At 37.8% G+C, this 26,396-nt stretch overlaps 1 protein-coding gene across 3 annotated transcripts in view; it reads left to right on the top strand.

The window, feature by feature from the left end:
- Positions 1-836: 836 nt before the first annotated feature.
- Positions 837-26,396, top strand: part of CDKL5 (cyclin dependent kinase like 5) — a 74,767-nt gene continuing 49,207 nt past the window's right edge. For 2 of the 3 annotated variants that reach the window (XM_088144878.1, XM_088144876.1), the window contains exon 1: positions 837-1,047. The gene's annotated coding sequence lies outside the window, so the exon portion shown is untranslated. Of the gene's footprint in view, positions 1,067-26,396 lie in introns of all 3 variants that reach the window. The other variant, XM_088144877.1, reaches the window with a different exon arrangement.

Below are 26,396 nucleotides of genomic sequence, written 5' to 3'. Positions count from 1 at the left end.
TAATAACCTTCTTCTTTAACATTACAATTTGTTAACTATTTTTGGAGGCCTTTGAACACCCCACTCAAAACCTCCAGAGGCTGGATGTGGCTTTGGGTGGTGCTAGGGTCTACTTAAGCCTGTCTCACTCATGGCCTGGGGATGAGATAAATTACACATGAAGACTCTGCAGAAAAAAAATATTTTCAGAGTTTGTCTGTACCATGATTTAGTCAAAGCAGGGACATAAGCCTTTCTCATTTTGGCTCTATTCCTTCAGAGCATGAACGCACAGAAAAGCAAAAAAAAAAAAAAGGCGTAAGACATACTGAAATAATTATATACATCTCTCTGATCATAAATGGCTAGGCAGTTCCAAAATCTTATTAGTCTACACCCCTCGTTTCCGCCCGTATTATAGCTGCTGCTTCGTCATGACAGCAGCAGCCATCGCCGATAGTGCAGGTCCCTTACGCCTGAGGATCCATTCACACTCCCCCATCGACGCCAGCTACAACTTCCCAGTCATGACTTTCTGCCACTATCCTTCCCAATCCCTCCAAGTTCCAGCCACCGCCGCCGCCAACCCCCGCTTCTCCTCGACGGCCCCTTTCAGCGTTAGGGAGCCTGGAGCCAACCGAGCCCGCGCATGCAGCGCGGTGGGCGGGCCCAAATCCGCGTACAAGCAGGAGGACGGGATGGAGACGCGGGGGCGCTGCTAATGCCCGCCCATCTTCGGCCCACCATGCCGCAGGGGGAATGCATGTTCCTATTGGCTCCCTTTCGACAAAGGCGTGGCCTCTTCTTCCCTGCGCTTGTCTCCAATTGGTGAGGGCCCGTGTCAGTGACCAAAAAAACAACAACCCAACAACAAGTCACCCAACTCAGCAACACCTCCCTCAAAGCGTTGCAAGCGACAGCGGGTCTGGGCGAGGGCTGGACGCGGGAGCGGTGAGGCGGAGAAAGTGAGAGCGGGAGGCAGGCAGGCGCTGGTGGGATTGTCGCGGGCGGACATAACGAAATCAGCAGCGACGGCAGGAAGAGCAGCGCGGATCGGTGCGAGGCCCGGTGAGTCGCCGGAATCAGGGTATGGGGGCTTTGACTTGCTCCCTTCTGTCGGCCACCCTCCTGTCATTGCACTCACTCTCCCTCCAGTCTTCGCCCCGTTGCTGTCATCCTTTCCCCCTCCTCCTCCTCCTCCCGCTTCCCGTAACCGCCCCCCTTTTAAATCCCACCCACACCTGCCGCCCACCACCCTCGTACCAGCGCTGTCGCCCTTGAAGATGCCGCCTACTTCTCCGCCGCGGCTCCCCCCGCTTAGCACACGCATGCTCCCATCTGCCAGCCGCGGCTGTTGCTCCTCGCCTCCCCCCTCGCCTGGCCGCCTCCCCTCCGTAGCGCGAGCCTGCTTGGCGACCCTCGTCCTCGCCGTCTTCTCCCACAAGGATTTTCCTCAGGTCTCCCCGCGACTGCCATAGCCGCCCCCTCCTTCACAAGCAAGAGCCCGCAACGTAGATGAGTGCCAGAGCCGACCAAACCTTGCATCCGTGAATAAGTGGTCCTGAGGATTTTAGGAAGTGGCCGGTTCACGTTGCAATGAATCTCTTCTGACTGCCAGCCTGCTTGACACTGTCCTCGTTTTAGATTAAGAATCTCATTCAAACAGCCTTTCTTCCTTCCCAGCTGCTCGTCGCTTATTTGTATTCTTATGGTATGTCATGTGTCTCTGAGTTTTTGTGTTTCAAACCCCTGCCTCCTACCATGAGTTAGGAATGAGTAATTTTATGCATTCAGAGATCCTGTAGACTTACAGTATTTTTCTGTGTTTCCTTGCCCACAATGTTCATTAAAACTGTAATTTGGGCTCCAAGATGTGCATCATCAAATTTATTTTCTGTTATACTTTCTCTTATTTGGTCTAGATTCTTGCAACCTAAGGCTCAAGAATCCCTGTGGGAATATTTATTCATAGGAGGAAATGTTCATTCACTACCAGCAGCTGCTGCTGCTGCTGCTGCTTCCTCTTCTTCCTCCTCCTCCTTCTCTTCTTCTCCTTCTCTTCTCCTTCGTAGCATAAGGTTTATGGTGTTGCAGTGAAGGAAAAGATATATACAGCTTTACATCGCTGATAGCTAGATGTGATGGCAAAATCCTGGAAAAACCCTAGGGTGAAGCTTGGATTTTCTTTAGCAAGATAGGTTCAGGGATTCCCCTCATGGTGCCCTCACTTGATTTTGCTCTGAAGTGCAGGTTTCATGACCACCTCACTGTAGTCCATTAATATCTTTGAACTAAAATATCTATTTATTAATTCTGCTCTTAGAATTAAATTTTGCTTTGCCTGTAGAGCTATTTCTGGTGAAAAGAGCTGAATTTTACAATGCAGTATATGTACATTCCTGGGCTTCAGCAATATATTAGTAATTTGTTATATTTATTTAGTTAAAATAATCCCTCCTCTCAGCTAAGTATTCTCAACCTATGCAACCATGTCTAAAATATTATAATCAGTTATTTAATCTCTTAAAACCAAAAGTAGCTTAAAAAACAAGTGTTTAATTACTTGACAGAGATAGTAAAATTAAATCTGAAGGTACTGGAGCAGAAAAAGAATGCTTGAATTGAATATTAATTTTCAGAATTTCTCACATTTATCCTCTCACACCAAGTATCTCAGGACATGTCTCTTTTTTCTATCTGTATATTAGAGTGCAACATGCACACGTATGCATGGTTGCTATTGGCTAGTGTCCAAGTTTGCCTCCAAATGAAGCAGTTGAAATAAAATCAGTGATAGGTTATATAAGGTCCCTGAGTAAGAAGAAAATATAGTCAATGCAATCTACTTATTTTTTTTCCTATCTTCTTCCTTCTGCTTTTTTTGGTTAGAAAATCGGGGCAATTTTTAAATACAGTTTCTCATAAAATGGTTTTATTGTTACAAGAAGGAAATGGTAATCTAAACTTGTTCCTGTGGCTTTGAATGTGAAACAGTTCTTTGCAGGATTTTGATTTGGAATCACAGCACTAAGAATATGCCAAATTATCATAACTTCTACATATATTAGGGAGATAGCATAATCCTTAATGGGACTTAAATATGCATAGAATTGCCTAGATAAATTGTATAATTAAATTTCCCGTTATTTGAGATATAAATTTCAGTGCTCAGTACTAATTTTACAGATAGGTATTCTGTAACTAATATTTGTATTTATGCATATGGATTAAATACTCTAATATATGTAAAGTTTTTCACATACACTAGTTTTATTGCTAAAACAATCTTCCATCTCCATGATATAGTTGAGATACTAATTTATTCTAGTTATATATTCAGATTTGAAACAAGAGCTCCCACATCAGATACTTAATCAGCAGCTTTAATTAGCTATTTGATTAGTAAGATAAACAATTGTAGCAGTTCTCGATACTATCTTCAGGAATTTGTGTTCTTAAACACAATTTAGTGTGATCAGTCTAAACTCCAACATTACAAATTAAAGTTCATTGAAATCAGTGATACAATTGTGTGGAATTTGGGGCAGACTGCACTTAATATTAAATTTCAGATTCACATTATTTCTTAAATGTTATGTTGAAATATTTTTAAAAATCTGTGGTGATTTCGCACCAACTTTTCAGATTAGAATCAGTTCCAGAGAGTTACTGAATCGCTCATACATTTCTGATTTTTCTGCTACCATAATTTATTCACTATTGTTAAAATATGTCATATTCTAAAGATAGGATAGAAGAAGTACCTTGAAAGGTAAACATAGATTTTCTGTAGATGAAAGGATAAAAGTGAAAGTTTCTTCTCTAGTTATTGATGTAATATTTAATTACTGATCATTTCAGTACTTCAGAATAGATTTTTGTTGCTTGCTTTAAAAAAGGAAGTGTTGAATTATGTTTATAATGATTAAGGCTTTTTACATGACCATATCATCTTCCATATACCAAACTTCTAATAGAAGTTTTGAAGTTTTCTCGTGATAAACAACTATGTTAAACTACTTTATTTGCAACTTAATACAAGGCACTTGATCTATCTGGGACAATTTTTGTATTAATTTTATGGTTAAGATTTTATTTTTAAATTAGCATTTTATATAAGTAGCTTAATTCTGGGCATTTTTATTCAATGAATTCTGTTTAATGAGATTATGCACAGAATTATGCACAAAGTATACAAGATTTCTTGATAATTATGTCTTTGAATTAACATCAATAAAAAAACATTTAGGAGAATTCTTTGCTCAGTCTTATATAAAAATTTTCTTAAACCATTAATGTTATGTTGTGTTTCTTATATACTAGTGTTATGATTAGTGCTAGTTCTACTCTTAGTTTTTACTACTTATCAAATAAAATAACTGAATTTTTTATGTGCAGTCTAATCCTATGAAATTTCAGTACCTTCATTCTAAGCTGATGGAATTAATTCTAAGGAAGTGTGTCTGTGGTGGCAATTAATAGTTATAAATGTTGGCTGAAAATATAGGTCATCCTAGGAAGGTAATTTAACTTTTATGAATTGCCGTTATTATGGAAAAAGTTACTGCTCTGAGGCATGTTAAGACCTCTCAGTTGATGGTGTTGAAAGCAGAAACTCAGTGTGGCTATTACTTCTTTGTGTTAATACATGGAAAAAGACTAGGCAGCTGGATAAGTAGGCGGTATGTGAAGGCAGAAAACCTTAAGGTTTTTAATAACTCAAACTTAAAAACAGTCTGGAAGAGCCTGACGTTATTTTTAATATATCTATCAATTGGCCATGAAAGATCTATTAATCATCTTTGAAAACCATAAAAAATTACCCTTGACTTAACTAATATATGAGGCATCTTCTATAATGTTTGAAGTCCATTTTATTTATTTATTTAATATTACATTATGGTATTAGTTTATTTGGTTTTAAGGCTACCTATTTGTCAAGCAACTTTGGTTAGCTTATATAGAATAACAAGCATCATAGTACAAATAATAGATCCACAAGGGAGGAAAGCATCTGAGGCACCCCACAGAACAGGGGCCTTCAATTAGATCTACCCCAGCCAACACCGACTAAAACCACCCAGAGGACAATTACTGCAGAATTGTCTGTGACAGAGTTCTCTCTCACTCCCAGAGTTGATCCAGAAGTACACTGCATGCACAATTATTAGGCAAGTTGTATTTTTGAGGATGAATTTCATTATTGAACAACTACAGTGCTCTCAGTCAATCCAAAATGTTAATAAACCTCAAACCTGAATATTTAAGAAAGTAAAAGTGAGGTTTTGGCTTTCTTAGGAGCATATCTATGTGTGCACAACTATTGGGCAACTATTAGTGTGCAGAATTATTATGCAACTAAATGAAAAATGAAAATTCCCCCATCTCACTTGTTCATTTTCATCTGTTAAAGTGAGAATAATGAACAAACAACTCAAAATTTACAAATAAACATTTCTGACATTTCAAACAAAAAAACAGTGACCAGTATAGCCACCCTTCTTTGCAATAACAGTCATAAGCCTTCCATTCATGGAGTCTGTCAGTTTCTTGATCTGTTGATGATCAACTTTTTGTGCAGCAGCAACCACAACCTCCCAGACACTGTTCAGAGAGGTGTACTGTTTTCCTTCACCATAAATCTCCCATTTGAGAAGGGCCCACAAGTTCTCAATAGGGTTTAGGTCAGGTGAGGAAGAGGGCCATGTCATTATTCTTATATCTTTGGGGCCTTTACTGGCTAGCCACGCAGTGGAGTACTTCGGTGCATGCGATGGAGCATTGTCCTGCATAAACATCATAGTCTTCTTGAAAGATGCAGACTTTTTCCTGTACCACTGCTTGAAGAAAGTATCTTCTAAAAACTGGCAGTAGGTTTAGGAGTTGATTTTGAGTCCATCTTCAACCTGAAAAGGTCCAACTAGCTCATCTGTAATAATACCAGCCCATACCAGTACCCCACCTCCATCTTGGTGGCGTCTGAGTCAAAGTGGAGCTCTGTGCCTGTTACTGATCCAGCCACAGACCCATCCATCTGGTCTGTCAAGAGTCACTCTCATCAGTCCATAAAACCTTTGAAAAATCTGTCTTCAGATATTTCTTGACCCAATCTTGCCATTTCAACTTATGTGTCTTGTTCAGCGGTGGTCAAGTTTCAGCCTTCCTTACCTTGGCCATGTCTCTGAGCACTGCACACCTTGTACTTCTGGGCACTCCAGGTGGGTTGCAGTTCTGGAATATGACAGCACTGGAGGATAGTGGGTTCCTGGTAGCTTCAAGTTTGAGTCTTCTCAAATCTTTGGCAATTAATTTGTGTCTTTTTTTCTCAACACGTTTCTTGCGACCCTGTTGACTATTTGCAACAAAATGTTTGATGGTTCTGTGGTCACGCCCCAATATCTTAGCAATTTCAAGAGTGCTGCATCCCTCTGAAAGACTTTTTACAATTTTTGACTTTTCAGAGTCAGTTAAATCTCTTTTTTGGCCCATTTTGCCTGAGGAAAAGAAGCTGCCTAATAATTATGCACACCTTGATATAGGGTGTTGATCTCCTTAGGCCACACCCTCCCTCATTACAGAAATATACATCACCTGATACGCTTATATCCAATAAGCATTCAGGTTTCTACAGCTTGGAGGTGGAAAATATGCATAAAAATGATATGATCAAAATACTTGCCTAATAATTGTGCACACAGTGTATACCATGATTGATGGTATTGAAAGCTGCTGATAGATCAAGGATGGTGAGAATGGATGCACTTCTCCCATCCCAGTTCCATCAGAGGTACTTCCCAAGTGGGATCAATGCTTTCTACTCTAACCAGGCCTGAAACCTAAATGAAAGAGGGCTAGATAATTCACTTTCTCCAGAGGCTTTTGAAGCTGCAGTCCAACCATGTTTTCCATAACCTCTTGGAGGCTGTTCAGAAATTATCCAGTACTATTGGTTCTAGTTCTAGTTTCCTGAGAATGGGCTGTATCACTGTCTTCTTCAAGGTTGGCAGGAGCCTCACTCAAGGATGAATTCACCACTGCCTAGATCCAACCACATGTCATTTCCCTGGAGGCTTGACCAACCAAGAGGAACATGGAACTAATAAACAGGTGGTTGCATTACTTTCCTAAGACTTACAGGTTCAACTCCTCCCAGATAATCAAACCAGACTGTATGTCAGTCAGCTAAGCAGAACCTGGATAGCTGGAATCTAACTCAGAAAGGATCTGAACAATTTTTTTTTAATCCTGCCTTTATTATTTTTATAAATAACTCAAGGTAGTGAACAAATCTAGTACTACTTAAATGCCTAAAATTTATTTTAAAATTTAAGCCTAAAAATTCATGCTTAAACTGAATCCTAGGAAGGCAGAGTTGCATCTATTCCAGTATTTCTTTAGGGGTATTTACATGATGTTATTACTGCTATGTTTAAGTACCAGGCAAACTACTACACTATGAACCTAAATAAAAAAAGCTTCAGTTATTTTTGTTTTAAAATGTCGTTTAATGTAATTCTACAAATGATTGTTGATCTTACTTTTCACTACCCCAACAAGCTTTATTTCTTGAAAGGCAGAATATTAAAAAATATTGTGCTATTGCTGAATTGGCAGCAGAATTTCCTAGATTTATGGTGTCTACCTCAGTATCTTCATTGTCAGTTCTAAGGCTGGTTGTTGTACCTGTTGTCATTACTTTGGTCTTCTTTATATTTAATTTTAGTCCCACTTTTCACTGTAGTCCTTGGTGTTCATTACTGGAACTTTCAGATCCTTTGCATTTTCAGCTATCAGAGTAGTGTCATCAGCATAGTACAAATTACTGATGTTTCTTCTCCATTTTAAAACCATGCTCATCATCTTCCAGTTAGCTTTTTCAGTGTATATTCATCATATAGAATACATACAGGGAGAGATTACAGCCTTTTCTCACTCCTTTGCTGATCTGGAGCTGGTTTGTTTCACCATGTTCCATCCAGATTGTGACTTTCTGACCTGTTTTGCATGAAGACAGTGAGATGTTCTGAGAGTCCCATTTTGATAAGCACATTCCATAGCTTGTCATGAACAGCACAAAGACCAACAAATGAAGCACATACTGATTTTGGGGGGGGGGGTATTCGACTTTCTCAATTATCCATCATGCATCAGCAGTAATGTTTGCAAATTCCTTGGTCTTTTTTAAAACCAGTTTGAACATCTGGCATTTCCCTTTCCATGTAGGAAAGACTGTGTTGGATGATTGTAAGCATAATTTGCTAGCATGTGGAGAATATTGTATAATTGTTTTCACACTGTTAAATCTTCTTTCTTTGGTATTGGTTGTAGACCCACCTCTTCCAATCTGTTAACCACTATGTCATTCTCCAGATTGGCTGGCATAGTTGGGTTAGAATCTTGACAGATTCTTCTTTTCTTCCTTGCCATATTTCTGTAGATATTCCATGAATTCCTGTAGCTTTCTGACTTGGTAATGACCAGAGTGCTACTTTAACTTCATCTTTTAGTACTAGAGGTTTTTGTAAGTAAGGAATATCTTCTAAAACATCTTGGATGTTGACATTTCTGTTGTACAGAATTTCAGTATACTCCTTCCATCTTTGTTAATACTGTTTCATATTCTTTGAATCAGTTATTATCAGCTCTGTTGTATCATTTAGTTATTGTATTATTATTAATGTATGCATTTGGTTTTTATTGTATTTTATACTATTTTTATTGTATTTTAATTAATATTTATTTGTTTTTATTGTAAACCACCCAGAGTCATTGCCTCGTGAGATGGGCGGTGTCCAAATTTGAAATATAAATAAGTAAATAATTTGAGGTTGGAATCTTGTTCTGAGTTCAGAGATACCTTGGAAGACTTTTATTTTTTTGTGTGTGTGTCTGCTTCCATCTTCGATCTGTTTACAGATGTCATTATAATATTGTTTTTTGTCCCTTCTAACAACTTTCTGAAATTCTTTGCAAGTTCCTTCCTGAGATTTTTGTCTGTCTTGGCTTCGATTCTTGCCAATTTCCCCTGTTTTTCTGGCATCCAGTTTGCTTTCTTCAGTTTCTTGGTCTTTGGCAGTCTCTTTTCATATTCATCTTTAACAGCTACTTTGATTTCATTCCACAGTTCTTCTGGTTCCTTATTAATGAGTTTCAGAACTGTAAGGTACGATGATCAATAATCATATTGATGTTCCCTTTGAAAATGGCAGGCATATGTTTAAGATAATATAGTGGAAACTGGTTGCATTTCTTCTTCCACTGTAGCTGACTCTAAACTTGCAGATGAGCAGTTCATGATCTGTTCCACAGTCAGTCCTTGACCAGTCCTTTGTTGTTATAACTGAGCTCTTCTACCTTCTTGAACCAGTAATAGTCTATTTGATGTCTGTGTACAGCATCTAGTGATGGCTATACATAAAGGTGTTATTTTGATTGTTGGATGACTGCATTAGCAATGAAGAAATCATTGGATTGGCAGAAATTGATCAGATTGATCCTGCTCCATTCTGGTTTTCTAGGCCACACAGTCCAGCTGTGTTTTTATCCTTAATATTTTCAACTTTGGCATTCCAGTCTCCAATCACAAGCAGCACATCTTGCTTGGATGTTTTGTCAATCTTAGATTTACCTTTATGATAAAACTGGTCAACTTTCTCTTCTTCTGCATCAGAGTTTGGAACATAAACTTGGATTGCCATCACATTCAAGGGTTGTCCATAAAGTCTAATTTCTATTATTGATTTGTAACCAAGTACTGTCCTTGCTTTTATCCTTCCTAACTATGAAAACAGCACTTATTTTTAAAATCATGTCATAAATAATAAACAGTATGATCTTCTGACTGAAATTGTCCATTACCAGTCCATTTCAATTTGCTGATGCCTAAAATGTCAGTGTGTAATCAAGTCACATGTTGAGCTTTCACACGTTCATCTTTCTTATGTTCCATGTTTCCACTGTAATTCTGTCTTTGCAGCTTCAGATTTCTTTCTCTGCTTGACAGCATCAGCAGCTGGACATCTCAAAGGCATTGTTTACAGATGTCTGTAAGCCACATCATAAATACCATTAGTATGCCAAAAGATCGTCAGTTCTTCCTCAGTAGCATGTCGAATGCTGTATAATCTGACATCCAAAATATATTATTGTCATTTTATATTTTTATTTATGTGGTCTTCTTGTTAAAATACAGTAGCTTTTTCCCACACAGTATGAAATGATGTCTTTGCCGTTGTTATTAAAAGTGATATTCCATCTTCAGCATCTTCCTATAGTGCTGTTGCCCAATATAGGTGCCTGCTTGCTTTTACCTGGGTAGCTGGGATGATGTTCATGCCATTGGTAACCCTAATGGTATTATATACTCTTGACATACACTCCCAGCACTTTTTCCTCATCTCTCCTAGGGATACCACAGCCAGTACCCCAGTGATGCAGCACAGCAGGACTTGAGGGAGGAGCAAAAGATACCACATCCCAATGTTTCAGAACCTGGGGACAAGTATTTCTGTATTTTTGAATTGTTCCTTAGCTGCAAAGGATTCCATTTCAACTCTGGCCTGAAGAGGGAAAGCAGTGGTACATTTACCTAGAGCAATAGTTACCTGTTTATTTATCTACCTTTTAGCTATGAGAAAAGAATCAACTTCTAGACTTATATTTGGTGCTTAATAGTCTGGAGTTAAACAAGCATGAAAGAAATATCTCCAATTTCCTGGTATAGACATACTTTTCACATACAAATGTGGTCTTATTTTATATCATTTGCACATTCTTATACAGTATTTGTTAAAATAATTGTTGCATTAATTGCTTCATTTTGGCAGAAATACCCAGAGTAAGATCTCTGCACAAACTGTTATACAAGACATTCCCCCAATCATTTAAGGTCATGATCAGTATTAGGCTTGAAAAGTAGGTACATGTAGTCTGAACTGAATTTTATCTGTAAGGACTGGATGGACTCTTAGTGGATGAAAGGTACTCTGTGGCAGTGGGCCTTCAGTGAGTGAGTTGTTACGTGACAAAACACTTCAATCAGTAAAAAAATCATTATCTCTTTATTTCTTCACCTGAATAATATCAAAGTTAAGAGTAGGTGTGTGAGGTTTTTTATGTGGGGGCGGGGGGAGAAGGATTATATATCCGAATCAGAAATTCAGACTAACCTATCGCTCAGCTTTGAAAAAAACATTAAAAGGCAAGATGGAAGCATGAAGGTGTCATAATATTAGTACTGTAGGACTGAGGAGAAATTCTTCAGCACCATCTTGAATGAGGTCTTTTCAGTAGCATCTCAAATACAATATGATCTTATTCATAAGAATATCAGAGGAATGTGATAGATGAGGCCAGAGGCTTGTGAGTCCAGCATTCTTTGTTACATAGTGGCTAGCCAGATGCATCCAAGATGCTCTAAGCAATATATGTAGGCAATAGTTTTCTTGCTCCCCAGCAACTGGAATTTCAGGCAGTTTATCTTTAATTTGGGTGGTAATCAAACTTCTAAACCATCTCCTCCAAATAATTGTCTAGTCTTCTTTTAACAACATCTAAATTACTTATCATAATCACAGTATTCAGTGTATAAAGACATACTTCCTTTTACAGGTGCTGTAACTTCATGTATTTAGCTGCGGCTGACCCCAGTTCTAATATTGTATGTGTGAGAGATAAACCTAGTTTCTATTCCATGCATAATTTTATACCTTTAGGAGTTTTTCCTTTGCTTGCCTTTTTTTCTAAGGTAAAAAAGGCCAAATTCTATAATTTTAAGGGAACTCCTTCCCAAATTCAAAGTCTGTCTAGAAAGATACAATGGTAGATGTAGTTGAAAACCACTAAAAAATCCAGACCAGTTAATAGGATCCCCCTTTTTCTCCTTTCCTGCTACAGATTATCAGTCATGAAACTTAGCTTCTGTGCTAAAACTAGTTTGTAATAGATATATTTGAGTTTAATGAAATAATGCCCAGAGATATAGGGCAATTGTTTTGCCACCCCACCCAGGAAAGAAGTATTTGGAACAAGACAATACTTATTGGTACATCCATCCAAAGAGTGTTTGAGACAGACTGTTTTCTGATTCCAGTTGCTCAAGCAGCTATTTGATTTTATCAACTCAGAAAAGCAAGAATTGAGGAAGTACATAAAAGGCCATATTTCCTTCCCTTACATTTTGTCCATATATCGCAGTAACTGATAAGCACTTGTAAGTTAGAACTCTAATTTAGATATACGTACAAGCTGAATTGATACGCTAGAGGAAATTGGTTACCCTGCTTTATCCAGGACGACACAGAGTGTTGCACTTTAATACAAAAAGGACAAGGAGGTGTAGGGCAGGGGTAATGTGAGGTTGTGTAGATCAGACCAGTGTATATGGCCCCATCCTCCTACACATTTCAAACTGCATACATTCTCAAAAACTCATGAAGTTCTGTGACATGTAAAATGGCCTTTAATTTTAATTTATCTAAGCAATTTATTAAAACCACTTCACATAAGTTAACATGAAAAAAAGCTTGCAATACTAATTCAGTCTTGTTTATTTTGTGATGTTATCTCACCATAGAATTGTTGTCTTGTGAAGACATGCACTTAAATAATGCTGTTATTGGTCTTTGTTTTCTGTTCTGTTGCATATTATAACCAGAGATGTCAGTACAAAGAACTTTTGTTACAGATTCTGAATTCTATTTGTTGTTCTTCAGTGTACATACAGTACCAGGTCCTAAGAATATTTATCACAAACCAGATTTGTCAGATTCTTACAGTCCATTAGTTTGTGCCCTGATTCAATTATGACTTTTGGGGATCTGTACCAGAAGACTGCTAACCAACTTACTTAAGTTATTAAGGATTGAAATGAATGCATGTTTATATATCAAAGATATGTTCTACCTGTCATCACTCCTGAGACTATAAAAATGTGGTCTTGTGCCTTTGCAAAAAGCATTAATTAAAGTCAGAGTAGGAGATGGAAATGAGATCTAATAAAGTTCCTGTTAAGGCTATACAGTGGTATAAAAGTTTTAGAATTTCTCATAATTGAATACATGTTGTCTTATACTCTGTATGGCTGTTTTCACAGGATTAAATATAAATTCTTAGTCTTCTTCCTTTTCCATTTCTCTCTTGAAACTAGCCTCTTTGATATTATTTTTATGACATATTTAATAAGTTTTTACAGCATGACTTTTCATGAGTTATACTTTCACAAGATGATACTGCTTGCATCTGATAGTCTGTAGTTCTTATACTAAACTTATATTATACATTTATACACATTTATACTATAAAAATGTGCTAATCTTTACAATACTGCAAATCTTTGTTGATCTATCAAAAAGCAACAGTGGCTATAAGAAAAAGAAATATTGAGGCAATATTTCATTAGGCCAATTCAAATTCCAAATTCCTTTTTGGGTTTTTGGCTAAGATCAAGTATATATAATTTTTAGAATTTGTATCCCATCCTTCAAAAGTAAGTTTCTCCAGAACAACTTAGAGTACTACATAATCACATGATAAAATGTTTGAATAATTAAAATATGCAATAAAATAAACACATTCTAAAATAAGTTGGCAATAGTTGTGTCTCTGGAAGAATTTTGTAGACAAAGACTATCATGGAAAAGGCCTATTCCTGAGTTCTTGCCATCCAGAATCAGGGATTCGTCTTAGGTTATGATTAGAACATATGGGATGAAATGTTCTTTCAGACACTATGGTCTCAAGCACTAAAGGGCTTTTTAGATTAAGGCCAACAGCTTGAACTGGAATTTGAAGTGAAGTCAGAACTAGTGAAGGCCAATGGGTTTGTTTGCCAAACCACTGGGAAGGTGCCAATAAACTTTCAGTCTAGCTTCTTGGAGGGTCAGGCAGAAGACAAAAAATTTATAGAAAGCCACACCCTTTAGCAGTTTTAGCACCCTTGTGTCTCTGCCTGCAGCCTGCTTGTATGCTGCCTTTGCTAGATCCAGCTGTTCCTTTAAGAGCACTGAGCCACTTGCCTCTCCTGCAGGAAATCTGAGACATGAGGAACTGCAGATTTGGGAGTTCTGGAAGGCAACACTCAGGGATAGTAGCCTGAAATGGAGACACGCCGTTGGAGGAATGTACTGAGTTATGTAGGCAAATTCTGCAAGTGCAATACTTGAGTCTAATTGTCTTGTTGGTAAGAGGTATAGCACCTTAAATATTGCTGTAATAATTGCTTCCCTTTCTCAGATTATCTGCTTGATGCAAGATGATACAAGGATGACAAGTGCGTTTTAATGTTTAATAATTGGAAGAGGGCCTTCCAAAATTTTGAGGTAAATTATGACTGCAAACGGGAGTTTAGAAGTTGCAGCAAACCAGCTGACTTTCCAGGAACAGATTTTGCCCTATAGCACACAAGATAAGATGAAACGTAATTCCTGATGTCTGTCCTTACTCTTGGCCACCAAAAGGCCCCAGTGCTGAGTTTTAAACATTCTCCATGTCCAGCTGGCCTCTTGTTATGGCAGAGTTGCAATACCTCTTCTCTTAAAGGACTGGGAACATATAAATGACCATTGTACAACAACCGCCTTTCCTCAATCATGAAAGCGAAGCATTGTCTTGCAAGGCTCCCTAGAGATCATCCATATCTGAGTCCTGACATAAGCATCATGCTGCTGCTGAGCTTTAATCTGATCTGAGATATCAACATCCTGCTTCCTTGCTCCTAGTCTTTCTGAAGGATCCACCCTCTGCATGGAGTCAAAGTTGCTTGATTGCTGTACTTGTATTTCAGTGAATTAGGGAGGTCTGTCCAATTCACTTCTGAATATTATCTGGACATTCTGGACTTTAAAAATGCTTTAGCCCCTTTAGAGTATGCAACAACTTTTACATATCTCCATCAAGGTCATCTTCAGTACTCTCTACACCTGAGTCAGGAAGTGGGAATAATGAAGAGCTCTGAAATGGGAAGAATTTTTTTTAGACTTTTTATCTCACCTTTATTATTTTTATAAATAACTCAAGGTGGCAAACATACATACCTAATACTCCCTCCTCCCATTTTCCCCACAACAACCTTTTAGGTGAGTTAGGTGAGGCTGAAAGAGAGTAACTGGCTCAAAGGTACCCAGCCAGCTTTCATGCCTAAGGCAGGACTAGAATTCAGTCTCCTGCTTTCTAGCCTGATGCCTTAGCCGATATACCAAATTCCTGACAAAAAAGTGGAGATGGAAAATTCGGACAGCATTAAAGAGATATGTCTTCCATCTATCCAAGGCCATAAAGAGGCAGGGGGACATTTCAGATTGATGGGGGAGAGATGGGGAAGGGGATAATATGAGGGTTAAGATGGGAGCCAGCAATTCTCAGGCCAGAAATGGCAGTTACAAAAATATACTGAGCTCCAAGGAACCAAGGTTATAAAGTAATCTACACTGTCTCTAGCAGTGGCAAGTAGCTTTTTTGTATGGCTTCAGTCTTGTCTGTAGTAAAAAAAAAAAAAAATTGTAGTCAAGCTGCATCTACGAGTCTACTGCAAAATCAACCTGAAAAACTTTGTGTAGTGTCAGAGATTTGTGAATTGTTGAATCCTGAGTTGCAGGCCCTGACAGGAACAACACACTGTTATACTGAAATGTTCTAGAAAGGGAAAGCCCATCTTGTTCTCTGCAGTCATTTTGACTGAACTAGGGTGTATTAATTATCCATAAGTCTGTGATGGACTGGAATGGTGGGAGGGGAGTCAAGAATGTGCTCTCATCTCCAGAAGAGCGAGGAAGAGATAAGCGGAGGAAATTGGCACCTCCCTAGAAAGTCCCATCGGTGTGAACTGACTGAGCCTGGGAACTGGGCTTCAGTCTGGGAAGATTCTTGTAAATGGGTTGTAGCTAATAAACCTTGCTGGATAATTTCTGTATGGTCTCCTGGATTTCCTTGGGCTAGGCCTGACAAAGTCCATCTTATGTTTTCAGGTAGATCATAGCCTCACATAAAGCAATGAAAAGGCTTTTTTTAAAAAGAGGCATTAATAACGTATTTATGACACTGTATAATGCACCCAAGCACTGCATGTAGATGTTAATAATAAACAGGGTCATAGGTAAATAGGATTTTTGGTTTGGTGTTCAAGAATTCCTTTTACAGCTTTTTTGCTTGAGTTGGTTTTATGGCAATGAAAAACAGGTGACATCAGAGTACACTCATTAGTTAGAATGGCTGGTCAAATTATTAACTGCTAAAATGATATCACTCATAGAGCTTATTGCATAATGTTTCTGGTGAGAAAATGAGAAGTAGATTATTAACATAATTGAACGCATGTAATATTTTTGTAAGGATTTTATTCACACCTAGTCAATCTTTATTTAACTTGAAATGCTAACAGGTTTGAACCTAATACTTAGATAGGAGACCACCAGGACGTCCCAGGGCTACAGGATAGACTGGCGAGTAAATAATGATATAGAAAGGCAGTGACAAACCATTTCTTTATTATAATCTTGAAAGCTACATACACATATCTATGAAGTCATCAGGAGTTGATATTGAGTTAGAGGAGACTTTATAGACTTATATTAGAAAAATTATTGTAAGTCAGGCCTCTGTATTAACTATATTATCAACTCTAGGGGCAATTACTAGCTACTAGTAATGACAAACCTACATGTTAAAGGTTAACTTCGATAAGGAGATTCATTAAAATTAGCAGAAATGTAATCCTTTAGTCAATCTGGCTCAAAATCTAAATAAACGCATATAATCAAATGTAATCTAAAGGAATGTAATTAGATTTGGATGTGTTGCTTCAGAGTCTGTTAATTGAAGAATATAACATTAAATTGTTCACTTACTATGCATGTGTTGAACTAGCTTTCTTATTTAAAATAAACAATAGTAAAGTACCTGTTTTTATATACTTGTGTATTTTAAACATTATCTATAATAGTTGATGACTGGTAGCAACCAGTAGCATTTGATATCTTTCTTGGCTAGTCCCATGCTAGATTTCAGTCTCCTGTCTTTGTTCCTCCTCCTTACTGAAACCATATTCCTTTCAGGCTAAATTAAGGTGAAAACTTATTTGCCATGTGGATATAGCTTAATAGAAAACATTGAAATCATTGTTACTCATGTCCCTCACTGATCTGGTAGATTGTTTTAGTTTGAATGAATAGTACTTCAGAAAGAGCAACAGGTGATAACATAAGAAAATATAAATAGCATTTTGAGTAACAACATCTAAGAGAAGAGCTGTAACATTTTGTACACTCACTTGGGCGTAAGTGCTATTGAATAACTTCTCTACTACAGAATATTTAGATATTAATTTCATAAATAAATTTAATGAAAGTTGAAGTTCTTTAAGTGGGGAGAACTAATTCAATGCATCTCCCTGAATTGTACCCAGTAGTTGGATTGCTTTAGTAGAAAGCACATCTACTTATGTAGTATTTGCAATTCATTTTTTCACTGAATTTCCTCTGAAGAGGTTATGTGCAAATTGAACAATACAATAGGTAGTGATGGTATATTGGTGGAAATTAGATGTGGTGACTTAATCAAAGGGAACACCAATAGTTTCAATCTATTATAGAGTTCAGTGAAGAGTTTAAAGCGGAATCCAAAAGAAATTTTCCATCTTTGTGGATGGTGGGTACTATACTACTTTGAGAAACTGAGAAGGAGAAAAGAAAATCTTATTCAGATAGTACCTTAAAGAACAGAAGTCTGATGAATGGGGCATGGAGGATTGGCACAACTGGATGCACTGAGGATGAAGAATTATCAGATCAAAGAAAGGACATATTACAACAGGAGCTGACAAAGGAAGCATCTTTATATAAAGAAAATCAAATAGACCAAGACTAGTGGACCAAAGTAACATAGTGATTACTTTTAACATCCTAACAGTGTTTGAGACAGTATTCCTGAAAAGTAGAGTAGATGTAGCTACATTCTTCAGGAAGGCAACCAAAAGATAGTAGTAGCTGGAGACTTACATGCAGCAATTAATGGACCTATCAACCTTGCTGTCTACCAAGGTCATAGATTGGGAATGTGTTAGAGCAACTTTCAAGACTGCTAAGTCCACTGATAATTATCCCTTCTTACTTATCCAGATGGGAATAAATGATTCTGTAGAGAGCAGCTACAGTTATATTATTATGAACTTTGAAGATATGCAAAGGAAGCTTAAGAGCTTTGGGCTCCTTGAAATTTGTGAAAAAAACAGAAAGGGAAAAAAAGAATATTGCTTCAGAAATGGTGTTTAACAGAAGAGATTTGATTTTCAGAGATCATGCTTTTGAGTTATGTGGGTGATGGACTGCTAGCATGAGATGGGTTTCACTTCTGGTAAAAATATGATGGCTGAAACATGGAAAGCTTAAATTGAAGAGCTTTAAATTAAATCTTGGGAGTTGGACATAAAAATTTTGAAGAAAGAACCTCAGATAAAGACCTGCATGCTGCTTTAAATTTTTGCAGGGGAAAAAAAGGGGGGGGGACATATGCCTTCAACTATTTGAAACATACTTGGGATTGTATTGTATAGACAACTGTTACAGGAGACAGAGGGAGGAAGTGCTTGTGGGAGGAAGAAGAAACCGTAGGCTCCAGAATGTAACCTTCCAATTCTCACAGAAAGAGTTTCATTATTCACAGTTTGTTATGCTGGAATGGAACCCCAGCGAATAACAAAGGTCACCTATATGGTATATAGGTCTACATAATTATGATGTCCAAAGTGAGAATGTGGGGATGCAGTTAAGTATGCATCAAATTAACTTGGCCAAAAACATCCAAATTCTCCATCATAAAATAACATAAACTTTATTGTGATACATTACTGAATTGCTGTATTACCTGCAAAGCAAAAGAATAGTTGTTAAAACAATTAATATTGCATGGCCTCCTTTCCCACTTGCATTAGCAACTCTATAATTAGTATACTAACTAGAGGTGCTTCCATTTTCTTTTCATGCAAAGAGCTTTAGTAATCTTTAAACTACCAGCCATTCTTGAAATTCAGGTAACATACTCAGAAACTTAGATAATTAAAAATCTGTCTTCTGATAATCAACTTGCCTGAAAAGTATAGTACTGGCATTTTTATTTTAATTAATGAAAATTAAAACAGTTTTTCCTTTTGTCATAAGTATTTTTGTGAGCTAATTGAATATACACCACCAAATAATTAATGTGCTTTTCCTTGAACTCTCCTAATCTTGTCATCTCTTTTTACTCTTATCACAGAGCAGTTCATAAACTAGTAAACTCAATAAAAATGTGTACACATTTTTTCCCTCCACCTAAAGAAGTGTATCAGTTCTGGTTTGTTCAAATTTATGTATTTATTTAAAACATTATATAGCCACCATCTTAAAACCAACTCTGGGCAGCTTACAGCCAATAAAACAATATATACCATCATAAAACCAGCAATGATAAAACAAAACAAAAAAACAGAAAAAAATGGTGCCACAGCCACACTTCCCTGATGCAAGCCACATTCTCATCTCACTGTGAACTCACCCTATCCCAGTGAGTGCTCTCCAGAAGGGTAAAGAGGTAGAAGCCTCTAAGACCTCAGGAGGGAGGGTGTTCTATAGGGCAGGGGTAATAACCAGCATCTTAAATTGCATCCAGAGGAAAACTGGGAGCCAGTACAGCTTGCACAACAGGGGTGTAATATGGGCAAACCTAGGGGTGCCCAACACTGCACTCACCAGTGCTGTAATGGTACGTGGGAATGACTTTGGGAGACAGGAGGAAGAGACGCAAACTGTACAATGGTCAGATATGAGGCAACTGAGTCTGCAGAAGGAATAGGGGCATGGCAAACTTAGTTTCCTGGACTGTACAGATGAGGGGGGGTGAGATATTCATTCAGCCTTACAAGATTCTGTTAATGTAACCTTATAATAAAGTTAGGGATAGTACTTCTGGGTGTGCTTCTCGTCTGGACTACCTCACAAGTCTGACAGGTGCATTCTAGGCCAGTTGTAACTTGCAGGTGGTTTTCAAGGGCAGCCCTATGTAGAGCACATTGCAGTAATCCAAATGGGAAGTGACCAAGGCGTGGATGACCATGAGCAAGGCTTCCTGTTCCAGGAAGGGGCGCAATTGGCACACAAGATGGATCTGTGCAGAGCTCTCCCAAACAACAGCTGCCATTGGCTGCCATTCATGGAACAGCAGCCCCATATTCTTTATTCTTGATTGGAAAGGATCAAGGGAAGTGTTTCAGGTTAGAACAATCTTGATACTACTTTGTGCAGTAACATGGTGGCTGGTTAGTCTGATTTTCTTAAAAGACTTAATTTTATAACAAACCATTCTACTTAGTTTGTAATCTGTGAATAGCATCTAAAGTATTATAAAAATAAGCATTCCTGTAATGTAATATTCAACAATTTGAATTGTGCTGTACCCTTGGATACATACTATATTCTAACCTGGGATAGACAACCCATTATCCAGGGCCACTTACAATTCTCCTAACCCCTCTTTTGTGTCCCCTAATGCCCTACAACCAAATCACTGCAGTTGTTTCTTGTTGTTTTGAAGCAGGCAGCACACTAAAAGTGGCAGAAAATCTTGGTCTCACCCATATAAGTGATTTGGCTCCACCCATTTAGCATCATTTTTCCTGCCCTTAAAAAAAAAAGTTAGCACGCCTGAACACTAGAAGATTGCCTTCTTTTATATTAAACCATAAATTACAGTGGGGCAAAAAATATTTAGTCAGCCACCAATTGTGCAAGTTCTCCCACTTAAAAAGATGAGAGAGGCCTGTAATTTTCATCATAGGTATACCTCAACTATGAGAGACAAAATGGGGGAAAAAATCCAGAAAATCACATTGTCTGATTTTTAAAGAATTTATTTGCAAATCATGATGGAAAATAAGTATTTGGTCACCTACAAACAAGCAAGATGTCTGGCTCTCACAGACCCGTAACTACTTCTTTAAGAGGCTCCTCTGTCCTCCACTCGTTACCTGTAGTAATGGCACCTGTTTGACCTTGTTATCAGTATAAAAGACACCTGTCCACAACCTCAAACAGTCACACTCCAAACTCCACTATGGCCAAGACCAAAGAGCTGTCAAAGGACACAGAAACAAAATTGTAGACCTGCACCAGGCTGGGAAGACTGAATCTGCAATAGGCAAGCAGCTTGGTGTGAAGAAATCAACTGTGGGAGCAATAATTAGAAAATGGAAGACTTACAAGACCACTGATAATCTCCCTCGATCTGGGGCTCCATGCAAGATCTCACCCCGTGGGGTCAAAATGATCACAAGAATGGTGAGCAAAAATCCCAGAACCACACGGGGGGACCTTGTGAATGACCTGCAGAGAGCTGGGACCAAAATAACAAAGGCTACCATCAGTAACCCACTACGCCGCCAGGGACTCAAATCCTGCAGTGCCAGATGTGTCCCCCTGCTTAAGCCAGTACATGTCCGGGCCTGTCTGAAGTTTGCTAGAGAGCATTTGGATGATCCAGAAGAGGATTGGGAGAATGTCATATGGTCAGATGAAATCAAAGTAGAACGTTTTGGTCTAAACTCAACTTGTCGTGTTTGGAGGAGAGAGAATGCTGAGTTGCATCCAAAGAACACCATACCTACTGTGAAGCATGGGGGTGGAAACATCATGCTTTGGGGCTGTTTGTCTGCAAAGGGACCAGAACGACTGATCCGTGTAAAGGAAAGAATGAATGGGGCCATGTATTGTGAGATTTTGAGTGAACACCTCCTTCCATCAGCAAGGGCATTGAAGATGAAACGTGGCTGGGTCTTTCAGCATGACAATGATCCCAAACACACCGCCTGGGCAACAAAGGAGTGGCTTCGTAAGAAGCATTTCAAGGTCCTGGAGTGGCCTAGCCAGTCTCCAGATCTCAACCCCATGGAAAGCCTTTGGAGGGAGTTGAAAGTCCGTGTTGCCCAGCGACAGCCCTGAAACATCACTGCTCTAGAGGAGATCTGCATGGAGGAACGGGCCAAAATACCAGCAACAGTGTGTGAAAACCTTGTGAAGACTTACAGAAAACGTTTGACCTCTGTCATTGCCAACAAAGGATATATAACAAAGTATTGAGATGAACTTTTGATATTGATCAAATACTTATTTTCCACCATGATTTGCAAATCAATTCTTTAAAAATCAGACAATGTGATTTTCTGGATTTTTTTCCCCATTTTGTCTCTCATAGTTGAGGTATACCTATGATGAAAATTACAGGCCTCTCTCATCTTTTTTAGTGGGAGAACTTGCACAATTGGTGGCTGACTAAATACTTTTTTGCCCCACTGTATAACATATGTACCATAGTGGCTGAGTTTACATAATATGCTCAACTCCAAAGAAATAATTCATATGTCATAGAATTATGAGATAACCATTTTTTATTATTTTGATTTTGTTCCTGGAAGAATTCTTTTCACATTTTACTTATAATTTGTCTCATTGTTCCATTAGAAATTCCGATTACAGAAGTGAACTATTTTCAGTAAGAAACTTTGGTTCTCTTGTACATTTACAAGAATAGCACTTGGTCCAATAAATTATTGGGGTCTAAACCTTGTCCACAACACAAACACATGTTAATATGTTTATAGATTAGCTTGGATGCTGCACCTTTGTAACATAGTGTAAACTTATAGCTGTTAAAAGAAACTGGATTTCTAAGTTTGTTCTACTTGCAGACTATTAGTAGTTATATAATACTTTCTCAGTTATGTTGCAACTTATTTAAAGTAAGGTTTGTATCTGGATTGCTGAATTCATTCAAGTTCTGCCTACATTTTTTTCTAAGTCTCACTGTGCAGTGCTTTGGAATGGGAGTGGGGGCATGCCTGCCACTCCTGTCAACATTTCCTTAAAGAAGTTGTATTACTGCTGGGTTTGCACAATAGCTGTGTGGTCCCAGGAAAATATGTGTTTGAGTTAAGGAGGTAACAGAAGCACACCTATCCCTGATGTGAAGTACCTTGTCTCACACTATTGGTGTCTTAAGTCAAATGCATATTTTTGTGGGATTAAGTGATGCCATGAGAGCACAAGAAAAGATGCAGCTTCTTTGAGGAGACTCCAAAGCTACAGGATGTGCACCCACATCTTTTCTGAAGCACTTTTTCGACTTTAGATCTAAACCAATGCACATCCCTGCTTTTCAAGTGTAAGAAATTCCTTCTCAATATAGTTATGATAATTTATGATTGAGAAGATTTCTAACTTTCCCATTTCATTGGAGTATGTACAGCATAATTGAATGTAAACATTCTTAGGATGGAAGACTTATTTGGCAACTATGCACTAGAATACTGGCTCTACCATATTCAGAGATCCTTGCCATGGTACTGCTTTTCAGCTACCCAACTTTGTTCTTCATAGTGCTCCTACCTCTATTATACTCAACTGTTTTACTACCAGTCACTCACTATCGTACCTGGTTATTTAGAAGTGTTTCCTGGATGGATAATTGTACTTTCTAATACAATTTCTTTCTAGTACAAATATTGCTTCTTGCTGACCACACACCCCACACTGTGATATATGTGTGTGTGTGCATGTGTATCTGTGTGTGTGTGTCTGCATGTATGTATATATGGGTACTGATGTGGAGCCAAGCTCAGACTTTCATTCAAAAATTCCATACAATTCAGTTTTTAGGAAACTTGGCCAGAGGTTTTTGTATGTGTGCATGTGAAAAAGAGAGAGGAAAAAAAAATGGGAGGAAAAAAACTGCAGCAGCACCACAGCTGTATTAGGACAGCTATGGCCAGGCAATAGGTGTTCATGGAGCAACTATGATAGCAATGGACCTGTCAGTTACCAATCATGTTAACTGCTAATGCAGTCTTGATATCGCCACTCCACCCCCATTAATCATACCACTGATAACAACTCATGCTCAGTAACAAAGCTTGTAGAGTAAAGTAGAGAATATTTGCTTCATATTCAGGATCTCTATGGAATGTTTTATTGAGGGATCTAATGTGATGTAGTGGCCATGATGTTGGGCTCAGAATGGGGAGACCCAAGTTGTGCTCCACTCACAGTGACTGAAGCTAATTGGTGATTTAGGGCCAACTACTCTCTCTCAGCCCAGTCTATTTCACAGCACTGTTTTTGTGGGGGGTGGGGGGAGAATGGAAGAAGCCGTATGTATTCTGCCTTGAGGTCCTGTATGAAAGGTAACATATGAAATAAGTGAAAGTTACTGTTTCAGTTGACTCAAATTTGCTTGAGTGTTTCTTAATAATAATAATTTACACAGTTTTATAGCAAGAGAGGTGTTGCTAATTTCAGGCTCGTGTAGTTTCAATTCTTTGTACTATGTCAGATATGCTCTAGAGGAGCACATCACTGAAGTCTCAGTAATGGGTTTTCAGGGAAATATGGAGGTTTGGAAAATAATTGCTCATGTGAAACAATGTCTATGATTGTTATATATACATGTTTTTTTCTTCTGAGGTAATTGTGGCCACTTCATTATAGCTATCCCATCAGTGCATTTGAACTTGTCCTTTGAACTTGCTGTAAAGAGCTTTTAAAAATTCCAGGTGGCTTAGCCAGTTAGATAGGGATGTACAGATTAATCAGTATCTGGTTTATGTGAATGTATGCTCATTAATCCATTCTGTGAAATTTCTGCATTATCCTGTTAATTAAATACACACAGAAAAACCTCAGTTGTATTTGTATGCAACTTTTCCTGATATACACATATAGTGCATACCCATTTTTATGTAATTTTTGAACTGAGAAATGCTTTGAAGCAGGCATTAACATATGCATTCCGTGCTCATTTATGCCATAACAGATTCTGTTTTGATAAGTGACATTATTTCAGTTAAAAAGACATTTGTGATAGAATTCTCTATTCCGGGGATTTAGATGGAGCCTAGGAAGTAGGTTTAGTAATATTGCTCCGCTATCTGTTTTGACTTAAAAGTGATCCTATCTTCATGTTTCACCAGGCTGATGTCCAGCTATTCTTCCATGACCAAGATATATCAGCTTGCATGATCAGTTTTTTAAGGACAGTGTAGATGGAAGGATTATGATTCATTACCTGTGCAGCTTCCAAGCCTTTTAGGTTTGTTTTATAGTCTTGCCTTAGCAATGACTACTTTCAAAAAAGCTTAGCAATGTTGGACTTGGTAGAACTTGGATAGAACCCCACCAGGAACTATCAGGGCTATAGATTTATTTTTTAAAGTTTTTTTTTCTTTTTAAAGGCATAATTAAATTAAATTAAATTAAATTAAATCAATTAAATTAATAGATTTGCATTGCCAGGCCCAGTTTGGGGCAAATAATCTTGCAGAAGATGTTATGAGGCTTTGCTTATAGTAGCTACTTATTGGGTAACAGACGGGAAAAATAGTCTTAACATAGACTATTCTTATGATTACTATGAGATGGAATGAACAGGCCTTAACTATGTGTTGTATATTGGTGAGAAGGAAACAATTTACCTTTGTACAGGCCCCAGGTATTTAGGACAGTCTTCTGTTCCTTATTTTGGATATGATGAATAATACTGTAATGTTTGGTGGTTTTGTTTAAAAAAAAAAAAGCCTCGTAATAGTGGATTCTCCTCCCCAGGCACTGTACAAGATCTTTTATTAGCCTTTCCTTCTCTTGGAAGAAGAGATAATCATTAACAGTCACATCCATCCTTCATTGGCCAGAAGATCATTTTACTATAAGACTTGCCTGCCATTTTCAGCATTTTAACCTGCCTATTAATAAAAAACATTTCCTATAATATTAATTGTGATCGCTGAAATGCCTGACTAGTCTGCACAGCATACAAATTTATTGTTTTGTAGCTAGATGCTTTTAAAATTATTTTATATTATTTCCTAACCATGTGTGTGGTTTCCCAGAAATATTCTGTTCCCAAGGTGCGGAATTATGAAAAAATGTCATCAGTACCTAAAGTTGATTATTTTATTTGCTTTGTAAACTTCTGCTATAATTTGCTTTGCATAGACCTTGACATTTTCTAAATTTTGTTCTATAGTTGAAAGTGTTTTTCTTCAGTTTCTGTTAATTCTGTTCCAAAAAACATTAAATTCATGTGATTATATTTTTTTACTGAAAACATATTCTTCATACAGAAAGGATTTTAAGAAAAACATACATTTGTAATTTTTATTACATTAATTTGACATTTATATCTTAGTAGGTATGTGCAGACTCTAAAAATACAGGTGAAACTCGACAAATTAGAATATCATACAAATGTTCATTTATGTCAGTACGGCAACTCAAAAGGTGAAACCAATATATGAGATAGACGCATTACATGCAAAGCGAGAAATGTCAAGCCTTACTTTGGTATAATTGTGATGATTATGGTGTACAGCTTATGAAAACCCCAAATTCACATTCTCAGAAAAT

This window comes from Python bivittatus, unplaced genomic scaffold, assembly GCF_059951505.1.
Source record: "Python bivittatus isolate LINGU-HERP-01145 unplaced genomic scaffold, Pbiv_v1 ctg000350_np1212, whole genome shotgun sequence".
NCBI lineage: Eukaryota > Metazoa > Chordata > Lepidosauria > Squamata > Pythonidae > Python > Python bivittatus.
The sequence above is the reverse complement of the archived record's forward strand: the minus strand, read 5'-3'. Positions and strand labels throughout refer to the sequence as shown.